This window comes from Nicotiana tabacum, chromosome 1 (assembly GCF_000715075.1).
Source record: "Nicotiana tabacum cultivar K326 chromosome 1, ASM71507v2, whole genome shotgun sequence".
Lineage (NCBI taxonomy): Eukaryota > Viridiplantae > Streptophyta > Magnoliopsida > Solanales > Solanaceae > Nicotiana > Nicotiana tabacum.
The window spans coordinates 217,399,927-217,417,035 of NC_134080.1; the positions used below are offsets into that span (position 1 = coordinate 217,399,927).

General features: G+C 40.8%; 1 non-coding gene across 1 annotated transcript; it reads left to right on the plus strand.

Annotated features, from left to right (window-relative positions):
- The first annotated feature begins 10,681 nt into the window (after positions 1-10,681).
- On the plus strand, positions 10,682-10,753 carry TRNAN-GUU (transfer RNA asparagine (anticodon GUU)). The gene has a single exon. It is a non-coding gene; the product is annotated as a tRNA-Asn (tRNA).
- The last annotated feature ends 6,356 nt before the right edge of the window (positions 10,754-17,109 follow it).

Genomic DNA, 17,109 nt, shown 5'->3' on the forward strand with positions numbered 1-17,109 from the left:
CAGAATTTTAATTAATCAGACAACTAATCAATTGAAAAAAAACTATAAACAACAGAACGCCAAATGATTCAAACTATACGAACGACCTAATCAACGAAGCTTAATTGATCGATTACACATTACAATCGACACTGAACAATCAGAAACAGAGGAATAGACAATTCAAGTAATTTCAGTGTTATTGGCAGAAATATGGATTAACTGGAAACTAATTAATCGACACAACTTATTAACCGATTACACAAATTATAACACATAACAATTATAGCAAACATAAACAAATGATAGAATTGGACCAAATAAAAAGGTCTACTGAAGATGAACAGAATCAATCGACAAAAAGAATTGAAAAACAAACAACAGAACTAAACTAAACAGATACCTAGTTACTCAAAAATGAACACAGAACAAGTAAAAAAAAGGAAAATACCTCAAAATATCAAAATTACACGGACCCAGGCTCGATCTTCGAACTCGGGCACTTTGAGGTCGAACAGACCTTAGTCGAAGTGTTCTCAACTGAAAACACTTCGATTAAGGTCGATTAGATCCCAAATCGTCACTTAATTGGGACGGATTCCATGATTCTGGATTTCTAGGGTTCATACAGTCGATTTGGGATTCGTCCAGCTCTGGTTTAATTTGAACAGAACTATCATGGGATTTGGGTCAAGGGTGGGCTAGTGGCCAATGTGTGTATGTTTAGGTCGGATTAGGTTTGGCGCCGCCACCAGGGGATCTTGTGGCGGCGCTAAGGTTCCTGGCCCAAAATTAAGATTCGAGTGACTGAGGCTAGATTCGAACCAAACCCATGGTGGTTTGGTGACGAGGGAGGTCAGGGACATGCCTGGTATGAGTTTGGCATTGGTTGGGGGTAGGTTCATGTTTGGCTCGAATCTTCAAATGAAGATTTGAGGAGTTTCAGGAAGATTTGATCTAGATGGTTAGTGGATCTGCAACGAGGGTGGTCAGATGGCTTAAGAGTGTTAATTTGGTAGTCATCGGAAGAGGTGAGGTTTCAGGCGGACTCTTTGATTGAAGATTCGATACGTTGGGTATGGATTCGAGGGAAACTGATACCAGATCTGGAAAGAGGATGTTGTGGGGAAGCTATGGTGTAACTTTGGGCGTGTTTGGACCACCGGAACCGCCGTGAGGCGATTTCCGGTGGGCGGAGGACGGTGGTTGAAGGTGGCAGACATGTCTAGTTTCTGAAGATTAGAGACGAAGGTGGAAGGGGGGTATAGCTTTGGGGTGTGGGGTAAAGAATTGGCCTTATATACGGAGGGTTTGTTTCAATCTTGGCCGTTAGATCAATTAAGATCAACGGCCAGGATCAAGGGGTTAAACTACACGGCGCAGTTTGGTTTAAATAGGGGGGTCGGGCTTAACCGGGTAATGGGTCAAGGATCGGGTTTGGTCACAGCTTTGGGACCGTTTGATCATCTGAGATCAACGGTCCAGATTGAGATGCTTGAAACGGCGTCGTTTGATAGAGGCTGGAGACGGGTTGGACTGGACCTGGACGTGGGGTGTGATTTTGGGCCTGAAATGGTTCAGAATTGGCCCAGTCCGATTTTCTTATATTTTCAACTCTTTTCATTCTCTTCTTTTAATTCCTAATTTTAACACAATTCCTAATTAAATTGTAAAATCAAAAATACATCTACAAAAACATTAATTAATACTTACAACAATTAACACACAAATTAAAACCTTAAAATAAAATCACACAATGACAACAAATAGAATAAAACACATATTTCTATGATTTTTTAGAGCCAAATGACGGTTTAATTAATTCCTAAATGCATAATTAAATCCTAAATATGCATACACCATGTATTTTTATTTTTTATTTTTCAATTAACTACAACAAGGTAAACATTTACGGACAAAACACAAATAATTATCAAAAATGCCAGGCAAATCCTAACAATTGTACACCAAGAGAAATTTGTTTTATTTTTTGATTTCTTTTTTGGAGTAGTTTTTCGTGAAGCAAAAATCACGTGCTCACACACGTGATGAGACAATGTTCAGTACCAAGGATAAAGCATTAAGACCTCTTAATGGTTTCTAAATTTGATACAGGGTATATCAAAGAGTGTATCTATGGGATGACATGTTTAGGAATCACCTATGTAAGTGTGAAATGTTAGCCGTTTCAAAGACTCTACGCACTTATGAAACCAGGCGGTGTTCATGGTTGAAACGAACACAACAATGAGAACCAAATACGGTTAAGGGTTAATTGTGTGACTTATGGTTGTCTAGGTATACACCAAAGCTCGACGGTTCAAAAATATTAAATCTACCGATTGATCGAGTATATCCGACATAAGTTCACTATGGAAAGTTCAAAGGGAAACCTGCTAATCCAGATGCGATTAATCCTTGCTTGTAAATCACACGATTTTTCATGTATATTTCCATGATATAGCCATTCCCCATTCATGTGGGGGATTGTTGGGTTTTATGCTTGTTAGAGCTTAAAAATAAAGTGAATGGAAAATGGAGGGAAAAATAAAAATTTTAAATTTCCCTCTTTGACAAAGGGACATTGTACCATATTGGAGGAGGAAAAGAGTTTCGATGGATATATATACAATTACACTTCTTCTAGCTCTTAAAGAGTTGAGAAGAAGGCAAGCCTCACGCCGTTGTCATCGTCGCTCACTCGGTTTCGTATTCAGCTTCGGCTTCAAATTCGAATTCGGATTCGGTCAAATGATCTGATTGATTGATTAATTTTTTGGACCAAATTTATTTGTTAATATTAACGCAATATTATTTATCCAAATTAGGCTGTTTCTATAATGATAATTTAATTTTTCCTCCATTTTTATTTTTTCGTTATAATTTGAATTTGGTGGTTTGCGTAGATGGCCTTTTATAAAATAACCATTTTGAGTTGCAGCCTTACATGAAGAGTTGTAACTCTTCGGTATTATCCAACGTTTTTGCTATAAATACAAGAACTCTACCTCAGATTTTCTTTACGAAAATTTTGAATTCTTCTTCTTCTTCTTCTTCCTTCTGCATTGTTTTTAACAGAAAGGAAACCAATAAATGTTATTTGCTATTGTTCTTTGAGTTTGTTGGTCACTGGGGTTTGAAGTACCGCTGTACCAATGAGGATAATCCATTCTATCCCGGGAGGAAATAATTCTAAACTTCGGGTACTAGGAGGGAATTAAGTTCCTTAAGGAAATACTATTAATTCAGTAGGCTCAGATTAATTTCTGTTCTTCTACAACTGGTTTTACTTTATTTTTAAATTTTAAAAATAAAAATTCAGTATATTTTTATACTTTATTTTTAACACTCTATTGTAGTAGTGTGGTCGTGCATGGGTTAGAACCAGTGTAGTGAGCTATGGAAAGAGCATTTCCAGCGGAAAATCTAGCTCTTAGACAACGGGTTCGTTTGAACCAGTATTTTGACATGGGCATTATACATATATGCGAAAATGCACTAAAATTTACTATAGGTGAACTCATAATTTTAAAGTTAAAATGAGTTTAGTGTTAAAAATCTTAAGGGTCGAATCCATCAAATTAAATTTCTCAATCCGCCCCCGAGCATTTCTTTCATATGTTGCCTGCAATATTAATGAAGGCCATCCAGTTAAAAGCATATATTGCAATTTGCTAAATTAAACTATTCTTGAGTAATAATCTGAATTTCATCCAGTGCAAATTATATCAACCCCACTTCCTCTGCCTGCAGCTAGCCATCTGTAACCTGAAAGAAGAATAAAACTAGGAAAATTAATAATTTAAAGATCCTGAAAAAAAATTAGTATTTTCAAGTGCTATAATATCCTATTCCCCGTGCCGGAGCTACATAGCTTCAAGGGGTGTTAATTTGTCGGAAAATTATAGATAGGTAATAATTATTTTTTATGTATATATACTATGTGTTAATTTTCCTTGACTCTTTTTTTGTATATTTACTTCTTTAAATTTTACCACCCCTCAATAAAAACGCGACTTCGCACAGTGTGGAAGACCTCATTAGTTACTGTTACTTAATTGAGGAGTTAAGAATAGACAAAATAAATAGCAGTTTTTTTATTACTTTGTTTTTATAGTAAGCAAAACTAAAGTATACCTTAAGCGCCTAGCTACATCCACTGAGGGCAAGATGAGAAAATCATTGTAAACTAAAGCCTAAAAATGGGCTCAACCAGCTCAAATATACTCTTAACATTGTGTGATACTGTATATTTTTGACAAAATAAATAATTTTCCCAAAAAGACCTCACAACATTAAGAGTATATCTACACCTTACATATGTAACTTTTTAATCCCACTAATGAAGTAATAATGGTTAAATTTGAAAATACCATGTCCATCCAGGGGCGGATCTATATGGGAGGTGTCAAGTATTGTAATGACCCGACCGGTCGTTTTGAGCTCTAGCACGTCGTTCAGCAGTTTGAGGCCATGAGCAATACATGCTATACTTGGAATAATCGTAATCTTATTGACAATTTGAATTGCTTAAATCATATCGAATTTGAAAATGAATTTCTAAAAAAAGATTAAACTTCATTTTCTTAAATCGTTAAAGGAGAATTGACTTTTCTTTGGATAAATGTTCCCTGATAAATCCTTGATTGACAATCTGTGTGTGTTTAATTTTGGAACGGGCCGAACGCCTCAACAGATTAAATAGATGCATCTATGTTTCACGCCATTCGACCCTCTAGTAGTGCACAGTTTAAATATTTATTGGATCGGATCGTACGACCTCGGCAAGATATGTGCATGCTTGTATTGCTTGCCTGAGATTTATAAATATTGATATTTGCCTTTCCTGGCCTGAGATAAATTAATAAAGATGATGAAATATAAATCTTTGGAAATTCATTATTATTTGAGAAGTCGTTTACCTGCTTTCAGGATTTATGAGTTTATATTTGCTTTGCAAATTCCATGATTTCCTCACATTTTCAATATATTATTATTGGACCACTAGTAAGTGTCGAAGTCGACCTCTCGTCTCTAGTTCTTCGAGGTTAGACGGAATACTTACTGGGTACACGTTATTTTCGTACTCATACTACACTTGCTGTGCATTTTGTTGCACAGGTTCATGTGTGGTTAGTGGCTTAGTGGCGTAACAGCATGGTCGATACAGGGACTTAGGCGAGCTGCATCTTGAGAGATGATCCGCAGCCAGTAGAGTCTCCTTCAGAGTATTGTACTATATTCTCTTTTCTGTCCAATTTATATTCCGGACAGTTATTGTATTTTATTACATTCCCTAGTAAATGCTCATGCAGTTGTAACACCGGGTTGTGGGATGATTATGGGGTATTTTGTATGACTCCTTAACATTTATATTTAATTTGAAATAATTATCTTTTACTAGTAAAATTGAAGGAAAAATCATAACTTTCAAAATTATTAAAACGAGAATTTGATTAAGTATTTATGGTTGGCTTGCCTGACAGCGATGTCTGGCGCCATCATGACCCTTAGTGGATTTTGGGTCATGACAACATGGTATTAGAGCACTTGGTTCCCTTTAGGTCTTACGAGTCATGAGCAAGTCTAGTAGAGTCTTACGAATCGGTATGAAGACGTCTATACTTATCTTCGAGAGGCTACATGGCTGTTAGCACTTCCCTTCTTGATTCCTCATCGTGCGGTTCGATTCCTTTGAGGCTTATGCCCTTGTTTCCTTCCCACTCAATCTTATGCGATACAAAGCAGTTATTATAAATCGAGAATTGAGGACTTATAATGGTACTACAGATGTGGTGCGGGATGTTTTTCCCGGCATAGTTGGTTGGGCTATTATTGTTGCTTTACGGAAGGATATTCTATCATTTCAGTTCGGTAGTTGCACTCCTGAGAGCTTTGAGGCTATGCACAAATTTCTATGATTGCTCATGATTGGTTATCACACAGTATAGACGTGATGGCATGATACTTGCCTATGTGTTGGGGCCGTGAATGACTTGAATGAAGGTCTACTCAGTGCACGATTCAGAGATCCGATATTTCATTTCTGGAGAAGGAAAAACAAATGGCTTGTGAATGTCCAGGTTTGGATTGATAGAGTAACAAGACTTAGTGTTTTCAAGTGGGGTGGAATTTTTATCTGCGATGTGGTATTGTCGTCCTCGATCAAATATGTTAAGATCGCCGGTGTTATGGCTCTCTTCAATTCGCCTTTGGGCAGGGTATTGTGAAGTGATATTGGAGAAGCAACTGTCAGAGATCGTAGTATGCGGCGGTTCAGGATCGATTCGGTGTTTCTAGTGTTGGTAGCTTGAGAAAGATGATCTTCGGGAAGATTTAGAGTTAGTAATGAACTGTGGCTCCAATGTTACAGAGATAGAGAGTTGAATCAAGGCATCAACCGGGCAACAAAGTATGAGGAAGGACATGTGGGAAGTGTCAGGCAATGGGTAAATTTCTAGAATGCCAGGTATAAGAAGCAAAGGTCGAGTAACTATTTAAAGGAGTGAGTTTGGCCAAAGTGGGAGAGTGGCGAAGTCGCATATGAGTTTTGTGATAGGATGACAACACACCTTAAGGAAAGTTTGGAATGATTTGGGAGTTTTAGCGGACGATGATTGGGTCTACGGATTTAATTTTAAGTATTGGCTATTATGCGGCAGGAGATTGGATATGACGGAAAGGAGTTGCTTGATATGAAGAAGATACAACATGACTTTGGATGGGAAGATATTGTCGCACATTTAGTTGACGTCCACAAGGAGTGAATAGACTTGTGCAGCTGGTGGATGAGCACGGGCTCAGGATGGGTTATTGATGTCGTAGTGATTGTACCCCGTGCAACAATGCTGTAAGATGTCGGTAGGTAATTTCTGCAGATGGGTTAATTCCTGTGAGCAGGTCAGCGGTCGTGTGGTTGGCAAAGCTTCTGCGAAGGATTTTACTGGCTATATGGTTGGAGGTCAAATGTGTGGATGTTGCTAGAGATTCAGAGTGTTCACGAAATGCTAATGGTAGAATTTCGAGGAATTTGGTAGTTTGATTGCGCAAGGTCATCTCAATAAGAGATAAAGAATCTTGGGGGGTTCCAGAGTTGTGTAATAGTGGCTTCAAGCTAAGTGGGAGAGTCCCACCGCCTACGGTTAGATTGCATGGTCGCCTATTTTTGAGATTTCTGGTTATTAGCATATTGATGGGCTATTTTAGCTAAGGGAAGAGAACATAAGTGGTAATTTGAGCAAAGGAATTGTTAAAGGTGTGCTATAGTTAGCCTTATTGACCCATGTCTAGACTTGGGGAAGGTTCAGGATTTATGCTTTGTATAGATACGGGTTTCAAGGAAAGGGATTCAGTCGGGTATTTCGTCGAGAGGGTGTTCATGTGCTAGAAGATTCTTGTAGTTGATTATATTCGGGACCAAGTCAGAGTGGGTGGCTCTCAACAACAGTCCTAGTGAATTCAAAGGTTAGAATGCAGTGCCTAAGGATTTCATGCCCGTAGTATGGTTAAGAATCGAGCTTTTGTAGCGGATTGTGATAAGAGGCTCAGAGTGTTTTATAATATTTTTGGCTTGCAGGGTAGCATTTGGGAGGAGAATGAAGAGGACTTTGGATTCGTAGGGAGATTATCGGAATGGGCGTACCAGTTGAGGATGTGAATGTGCGCACAAGGGAGGTATGCAATGGTTCGTGGGATTTGAGGCAGCATGGTCTTGTGTTGCAAGATCATTCAGGATGAGTGCGGATGGAGTGCGTTATGTGTTAAATGGAGTTATTATTATTTCTAAGGCAATCAAGTATAAATTGGAAGAAGTTATATTGGTTAGCCATAGTTAAATTGGCATATTAGTGGTAGTGGTCAGTTCCTTCAGCGTGATTAAGTTATTCATGTGATTCGTGCGGTGCGTGTGAGGCTTGACGGCCGCCATAATCAATTTTATTTGGAAGTATTCAAGTATTATGGCCTGTTATGTGTATGCGGATCACAGAAGGGTTATGGTGGTCTAGCCACTACTTGAAGATTTTCATGTTCTACAATTAGGAGGATTCACTCGCGTGTTGCTATGATTCTCCTGAAATGAGTTAAGCGAAAAGTTTCTATAAGATGAAGTGTTTGCCCTATTAGTGGTCCAGGAGTTATGATGAAATTCTTGTGCTATCACATATTGGCATGATAGATGCAGTGAATGGTATGGAATTTGAAAGTGAGGATCAAGGTTGCGGTTCAATATTGACAAGGGTGTCACGGGCTCAGATGAGCAGGAAAGGGATTTGAATGTATAGAGTAAGCTGGCATTATCTTCAGCGTCACTTAAGTTTGGTGTTTTGTGAAAAGGGCTTTGCATCCTGGTTATGGACTCTTGATCGCTTTTCAACATTAGTGCGGCCGGTAGTATGGATGTTCAGACTTGTTATCTATTACGGAAAGTCGTGAGAGCACGCCCCATAGGAAGATTGTATAAGTGAGGCATGTAGTCACTTGATTGATTGAAGAATTAAACCAAGTATGAAGATTGTGGTAACATCATTAATTCGAGAATTTATGCCTGGAGGGTAATCGGTTTATTGGGTTGTGGACTATGGAGGATTACTCCGATTATGATGGTTGTTCTTGTGTGTTATGGTAAAAAGGGGGTTATTATGGACCCAAGAAAGATTATTGGCCTAGTTCGGCACGATAAAAATTGGCTTGAGGTCTATGAATGGATTTAAATATGAATATGGGCTCTATATCAGACCGAATGTGTTTATTTCAGCATAGCGCTCCTTATGGAGGAGTATTCGGACGTTGGATTTTATTTCATCGTCGGCTATTTCATGTAATGTTATATTGTGCCATGTGAGTTGCGAAATGGCTTGATAAATTTCTTATGTGTGAGGTTCCACGTAGCGATGGTGTTATGTGAGCAAGATGGCTCCTGTGACTCAAGTTATATATCGCACCTCAGTTGGGCTTGAGTTTTGTAGCTTACGACGCTATCTGTTTCCCCAGGGATGGTACTATGCACTTAGTGTGCTTGTGACCGATATTTGGTATTTTGTAAGTAATGAGCAATTTAGCTCGGTGTGTATATCCTTATGTGAATTTTATGTGGGGAACGGGTGGCACGCCGCCACGGGTATGTTGTTTGGACTGGGTTGCTCGCCACAACAGTGTGATGTTGAGTACAATTCCCTATATCTGTTTTTGTGTGTATTGTTTCCCATTTTCTGAGGGAATTTCATATTAGTTGCGTGACTTGAGTAGTCCCTTCCTGAGTTCGTTTTTCTTATGTATCACATTCATGCTTGCAGCCTATTGCCACAACAATGTGTTTTCCTTATGTCCCTTCCTGAACTATTGGAATGATTCAGTTACCATGCTTTAAGTTGCACCCAAATGCTCTAGAAGAATGGTCTGGGCTTTCGAAAAGATAAATATGCAAGGGGTAAAGAGACAGTTTTTTGAACAAGCAAGCTGACATAAAGATTCTAGCTCGCGCCCACTTAGAGTAGATGAAGATTCTCGGACAGGGAAAAACGACACTCGACATCTATTAAACAAGACCAAGAACAAATCCATACCATGCCCTCAGGAGAAAGTAGTGATGATTGCCATGAATGCTGCCCCCGAGGACGTATACAAGAAGGTCTTTGCCGATTCCTATCAACATGGAGCATCTCTTAGTAGATGGGCGTGAAAAATGGAGACTTTGACCGAATGAATATGGATCAATTGATAGACATTTTTCTTGAGGAAGAGAATCCAGGATGAACGCTTTTTTCATTCGCTATGTGCTGAATGGATGAGTACTCGTTTGATTAGTCGATGGACGGGGGAATTGCGTGAATGATGAGAACGGCCTAACCTAAAGGCAAGGCTTTTCCCTCTCTTGATGGCGAATCTTGATTGACTGACACTAGGAACCGATTCAGAGAAACAAGAAACATGGCATGAGATAGGTGGCAAATCAACTTTCAATAGCGAATTACTTGACTCGATGGATGGAGGGAGAGCCCTCCAACTCAAGCACGAAATCAATGTTGAGTCAATAATCATCGAGAGGGGTACCACCAAGTGAGATCGAGACCAACCCCTTGTATATGTATAGGGTGGAAAATCCGCGCTTCTTCAAATATCCCATAAATCTAAATAAAGTAGGGACTTCAAAGTTTGATTAACAAGCGAGAAAGTTTACTTTGAGAAAGAAAAGGGGCGCCCTAGCTGCAATCAAAAAATAGCGCTAACGAGCAAAAAAGGCCCCCTTACTATAGATAGGGCATTAGCGCTTTACTAATAACATATGTAGGGTTGACTTTTTTCATCTTGATCGGAATCGATTCTATGATTGAATTGTACAAGTACTACTTAGTAGTAGAAACTCGGAGAGACAGACAGAGAGGGGACTCTTTCATACCTGCTAACTCCTAGGAAGAGAAGTAGGTCCCTTGTTTTTGGCAGGAAGAGTTCCACCTTTGTTGCCCCTCGGTAGAGTGAGTCTACTTAGTGAACTGGCAGGACGCGGAGATCTATTGATCAATATGAATCTTGAGAGTGGATGGTTGATCGCCGCCTCCTTGTCCTGGAGGCTCTTCGGCCGAGGAGGGGCTTGCTATCGTAACCTTTTCTCCCAGTGTATTTGAAAAAAAGTGACCAACTCATTTTTATTCGGTCATAGGTTGGTCTAAAGACGAGAGTCGGCTTCCAACATTAAGTCCGTTTTTCCTCAGTAGCTCAGTGGTAGAGTGGTCGGCTGTTAACCGATTGGTCGTAGGTTTGAATCCTACTTGGGGAGATTTTTTAGTTATCGCTTTTCTGACCTAGCGACCCCTGTCCTTCTCCTTTGTTTCTAAACTAGCAGAATCGTGGGACATCAAAAGCGGTAAGTTGATTGTTGGTTTTTATTCCTCACTCTCGTATAGGTTAACTTGGTTCGTTCCATTCTTATGGATAAGAAGGATCCACTGGAAACACTGGAGTAGTATCTTCATTAGCCGGAAGGAGTTAGTCTCCACTAGCGCCATTCGAAGAACAAACAAGAAAAGGGTTACTGTTTAGGATAAATGGATGTGGCCCAATGGCTAAAGCTCTGCCAACTTCTTGTAGACTGAATTCTCTTCTCTTTAACCTTTTTCACGGATGGAGCTTCCAATGTGAAGGGGTCTGGTCTCAGCATAGTGCTAACCACGCCCTCGGGAGAAACCCTAAAGCAGGCCATAAGAACTATTCCTCTAACTAACAATGAAGCAGAGTATGAAGCTTTGATTGTAGGACTCGAGTTGGCCCGGGGACTACACTCTGAGGTCATAGAAATCAAATGCAACTCCTAAATGCTAGTAAAATCAGGTCTACGTGATCTTTGAAGCCAAAGAGGAATGCATTCAACAACATGTAGTGAAAGTCTAGGCTCTACTCACTCGGTTCAAGGAATGGTCAATTACGCACATCCCAAGGGAAGAGAATGTAGAAGTAGACGCACTAGCCAAACTGGGTTCGTCCATGAAAATAAAGAGATCAAACTCCGGTACGGTCGTATAGCTTATGCACTCGGTACTGGACGCATATAGTTATTACAAGGTAAATGCGACCAATTTGGTCTGGGACTGGAAAAATGAGATCATTGACTACCTCGAGCACGGAAAATTACCTGAAGATCCCAGGGCATCTTGGGTGCTACACACTAAACCAGATCGGTACAATTTCAAGGGAGGTCAATTATATAGAAGATCTTTCCATGGCCTATTGGCCCGATGTTTAGGGGCTTCCGAAGCTAACTATGTCATGCGGGAAGTCCATGAAGGAATATATGGAAATCACTCAGGTGCGGATTCCTTAGTTCTAAAATAAATCATGGTGGGATACTACTGGCCCCGGATGGAGTAAGACTCTAAGGCTTATGTTCAAAAATGTGATAAATGTCAGCGCTATGCACTATTGGTACTTCAACCAGCAGAGCCACTACACTCAGTTTTGTCGCCATGGCCGTTCATGAAGTGGGGGATGGATATAGTCGGTTTATTGCCACCAACCCCCGATAAGGTAAGATTTCTTTTGATTTTAACTGACTATTTTTCTAAATGGGTTGAAGAAGGTCCTTATTAGAAGATCGCGAACTAGAAGTGGTAGATTTCTTGTGAGAGAATATAATTTGCAGATTCAGAATACCAAAATAGATAGCCTGCGATAAGGGTCCACAATTTATAGGCGCAAAGGTCATAAAATTCCTTGAAGACTTTGAAATCAAAAGGATCACATCATCACCTTATCACTCGAGTGCAAATGGTCAAGCAGAATCAACAAACAAGGTGATTATCCAAAATCTCAAAAAGAGATTGGAAGCAGCCAAAGGCAAATGGCTCAAAGAGCTACTAGGAGTACTATGGGTGTATTGAATAACGACCAAATCAAGAAAAGGGGAAACTCCTTTCTCTCTTGTGTACGGAGCAGAAGTCTTAATCCTGGTGGAAGTAGGGGAACTTACCTTGATATGTTTCCGGGTGAATGAAGAGGTAAACTACGAAGCAATGTTGGTCAAACTGGACCTGCTCAACGAACGCAGAGACTTGGCGCATATAAGGATGGCAGCCCAAAAGCAGAGAATGGAAAGATATTACAATAGAAGAGTCAACCTACATTATTTCAAAGTAAGAGACTTGGTTTTAAGGAAAGTAACTCAGAACACCCAGGAGCTCAACGCAGGGAAACTGGGTCCAACGTAGGAAGGCCCCTACCGGGTTTCAGCTGTCATTGGGAAAGGGTCATACGAATTGGAAAATCAAGACAGAGTAAAGTTGTCGAGCAACTGGAACGTGGCACACCTCAAAAAATACTAGCTGATGAGCCTCGCTTACATTGAAAGTGTGTGCTGCACTTTTTTTCCTTTCGTCCTATTTTTGCCCCAATTGGGTTTTTCTGGTAAGGTTTTTAACGAGGCATCAACGGAAAGCATACTATGAAGGAAGCTTCGTCAGCGGAAATAATACCTTAAAGTGAAAACACACTCAAATAATGGATCACTATGGAACGGTCAGATAATCTTTTGTTCGGTAGCAAAAGTTCCTACCGGGAAGTAAAATTTGCTATCGGTCAAGGGTTACCCAACCGTCCACGAGTGCAAGCCACTGGGGGTTGTTATATAGTCTTTGTCTCGATAACAAAGTTCCTAAGGGGAAGTGAAGCTTTTTACCGAACTAAATATTATCTAACCATCCACTAGTGGAATCTCCAAAGGATCAAAACTTCCAGTATTCAAATTTGCATCCTTCGCATTTGAACACTAGGGGGATGATACGAGAATATGGCATTAATTGCCACATCGACCGAGACTACAAAATCCAAGAACAACGTTTTATCATCGGGACTGGGGACTACGTGGTCAGCCCCGTAGAAATAAGTTGTACAAATTAGCCACAAGTAATGGCAATTTCTTTTTAGCATAACGAATGCTTATGTACTTTTGAAAAAAGAAGGAATAGTAAAGTCCTTTTATTTTTATCATGTTTCTTGTCTAAGCGATGAATTAATTTTATCATTTGAAAGTTAATCAAGTACTTCAAATGCTAGTGCCATAATGAACAGGAGATGTCCTCTTCAAGAGCACTGTAAATATAAGAGGGCCCTCTCTTATGAAACCATCAAGGTAAAAGGTTGATTCCGGAAGAACTTATACCTGGAATCCAAATGCTCTCATGAAAAAATAGAAAAATACACCCGAAGCCTTGCATAATCTAACGCAAAGAGAAAAAGTTGCGCAAATGCTTAAATGAAAAGTACGCAAAGAGAAAAACTTGCACATACTTAAACGAAAAGATACCTTTATTCACAGAAAATGTGCCAAGTAGCACAAATACAAAGATATGAAAAAGAAAAGAAAGCAAAAATTACACTACTGCTTCTCCGGAATCCGAAAGAAGAGAAGCATCGGCACCCCCGAGAGAAGTAAGCGGATCCGCCACTGGCTCAATATCTTGGCCTTCACCATCTTGGAATTCATCATCATCACCTTCCGGTTCTTCTTTACTTCCTGAAAACTTGAAACCGAAACTAGAAGAGTCGGTAGCATCAGGATGGATCGGAAGGCCCCTTTCGGGCAGTTAACTCCAGCTCATGAGCCTTAGCAATTTCGGCATCAAAGTCAATGACGCCTGCTTTGGCCTCTTCCTAGGTTTTTATCCTCATGATATAAATAGAATATGTTTCTTCAATAATGAGGGAATCTGCTCGGTGCTGGAGTTCTTCTTTAAGATGGTCAACCTCGGTTGAAAGGCTATCTTGCTCGGATCTAGTGGCCTGGAGGCTGACATCGAGGTTACGAATAGTGGAGTTGAAGACTTTATTATGCTCTATGACTTTTTTATGCCTCTCTTCCAATCGGGTATACTTCTTCTCCACTGCAATGACTTTTTCAGCTTTGTATTTCAAGGTCGCCTCTAAATAACTCAATCTTTTAGCAGAGGCAGCTTCGCGATTGGATTAAGCAAGAATGACATTGTGGACCTCGACCCACTTTGCCCTTGCTTCTTCAAATTATACCTTTAACCGGGGCAGTTTCTTAGCAAAGGGTCACTACCTCTTGCTCGCTTTTCTACAACCGAGCCTCCAATTCATCAGCCTCAGCAGCCCGTGCTTTCAGTTCTGGGGGATGAGTAGTAATTTGATTTCGCTCGACTAACAATTGATCTCGCTCGGAGGTAAGTTCCTCCTTATCAAGAATCAACCTCTGAAGGCCCTCGGAAGCAAGGAAGTTAGCCTGAAAAACAAAAATGCAAACTCAAAACCCTGCCAAAACAAAGATAGAAGAAATAACAGAGGAAACAAAGATTATACCGCCGCTGCGTTGTACATGGAATTGTTCCACAAACACTCTCCCAAGAGAGTTTGTATTTTATTCCTATCTTTTCCTGAAGCTAGAAGCTTTAGATAATTAACAAGTTCCATCGGCCGAGACAGCATATGGCATCTGGTAGAAACCAAGAGGGTGATGTTCCTCCTCCTTTAGGGATCTTCGGAGGGGGCAGAATAATTATGCCCTAAATTCCCATGAACTAGGGACTGGGGAAGAGGGACATCTTCCTCTCGGGCAACTGCAGCCAGTGGAGATGATGTACCAGTTGTTGGTAGTGAAGAAGAGTTGGTGAAGAAGGAGATGAAGCTGATGGCGTTATAGGTTGCGAAGCAGTTGCGGTAACAACAGTGCTAGTTGTTGGTTGCTCATCAAACGAAGATGGGAGAAACCCGGTACCCAGCCTCATGGTACCGGGGACAGCGAAGGGACTCGAAAGGGAGAATTGACATCTTCCACTATATTATACTCCCCCTAGAGTGATGAGGCCTCATCCTCGATTGACGTGACTAGCTCAACAGATTGAGCATTTTGTTAAGCTAATGAAGGTCGTCGTCTTCTATGTAAAGAAGCCCCCTCATTACTGGCTTCTCCATCATCGTTGATCACCTCGGTGTCTATGGCCGGCTCGGTCGTGACACTTATTACCACAGCATCCGTGGACAGCTCGGATATGACACCCATCATTTTTTTATCCCTCCCCCCCCCCAGCCGTGGAGGAACATTGCCTTTTTGGTTGCTTGTTCTCTGGCCGGGGACTCCGAAAAGAAGCACTTGCACCAGAAGCTGGCCCGGAGATGCCTGTTCAGGGGAAAGCCTCATGCAGCAGCCTCACCACGTCAGTAGGATCAGCCAAAACATCCTCCTTGGTGACGACAACTGAGCTCTGGGGTAGACCTGAACTCAAAAGGAGAGAAAGGTTAACCAATTTTCCTATACGAAAGGTAAAAACAAGATGAGTTCGACCTACCATGATTTTTGGCCTTCCACCCATATTTAAGGGTCTTTCCACGTATAGGTCTCGGGCATAGTGATATCCAAAATCTTTTGGGCCACTGGCCCAAGCCTTCAACCCTAGGTGGTTTCCATCGAGTCGCTGAAATAAGTGAAAGAAGGAGTAGTAACGTCGTGGGGCGGTCTTTAACTAGAAGAAAAGATAAACGACGAACTTACGAGTACAGTTCCATAATTTTGAATAGGATGGGGTCGTGGACGGAATGATGTCCCTGGTGAAAACTGCAGCAAACTGTTCCATCCACCCACGGTCGTCATCATCATACATACTGGTTAGCAAAGCATGGTGTCCACGTTTGCTAAAATTTATCATTTTGCAGAAAATCTGGTGGAATAAAAGTTCATTCATCGATCCAGGGATAGCTCTCCTTCCGTCTCCTGGCATAGACGCCAAATACAAGCAACTGTCCTCCACACAGAAGGACTTACCTGTGCCAGGCATACCTGGTAACAGATGCCAAACTCCATGATAACGGAGTCAAGCTCCCCGCTTAAGGAGAACGGTCCCAAAGTGAAGGGATACGTGTAAAAATACATGAAGCCCTTCTTGGGTAAGGTTATCCGCTCTGCCGGGTCAGGAGCGATGATGTTTAATCATGGCAATGATAGTCTTCCTTCACAGTAGGAATGTTGGAAGGACGGATGAAAGAAGGATACACGCCAACAGCCCATGTGCGAGGGTTAGCGGAAGGATACTTCTCTTCGAAGTCCTTAGTTGTGATGAGTTTTCTTGCAATAATGGTGCTCACCATGGGAGCGCATTGTTCTTTGAGGAACTGGATTTCTGGAAGAAGAGGCCATTGTTCTCAGAAGGGAGAAAAAGGCTTTTTCTAAAGAAGAAAATTAGAGAAAGTTGAAGAGAAGTATGAGCTAAGTAAAGTGAGTTTGGAAAGTTATGAAGTGTAAATGGAGAAGTTTGACGCGTATAAGCAAAGGAATAGACCGCTAAAATCATGGCCATAATTATCTCGATAACCGGCAAAAGCATTGCTGAATCGTGGGATGACGCGTGTTCGGGGCATTAAATACGGAGAGACGTGCGTCTAATCAACCGTCAGAAACTTTTCAAAGGGGTCAGGGACTTTCCCGCCAAAAAAGGTATCTTTACCAACTTCCCGATGACACAAGGTTATGCCATCGAAAAGTAGGGGGACTATCTGTATAGGGTAAAATATGTTCATATTAAATGATCACATGAGAAAGCGACACGTGGAGCTGAAGATAAAAGACAGTCAGGTCCAACGACAACAATCTCGAAGAATGGTATTCATAAAGGTGAATTAAATATCTATCAC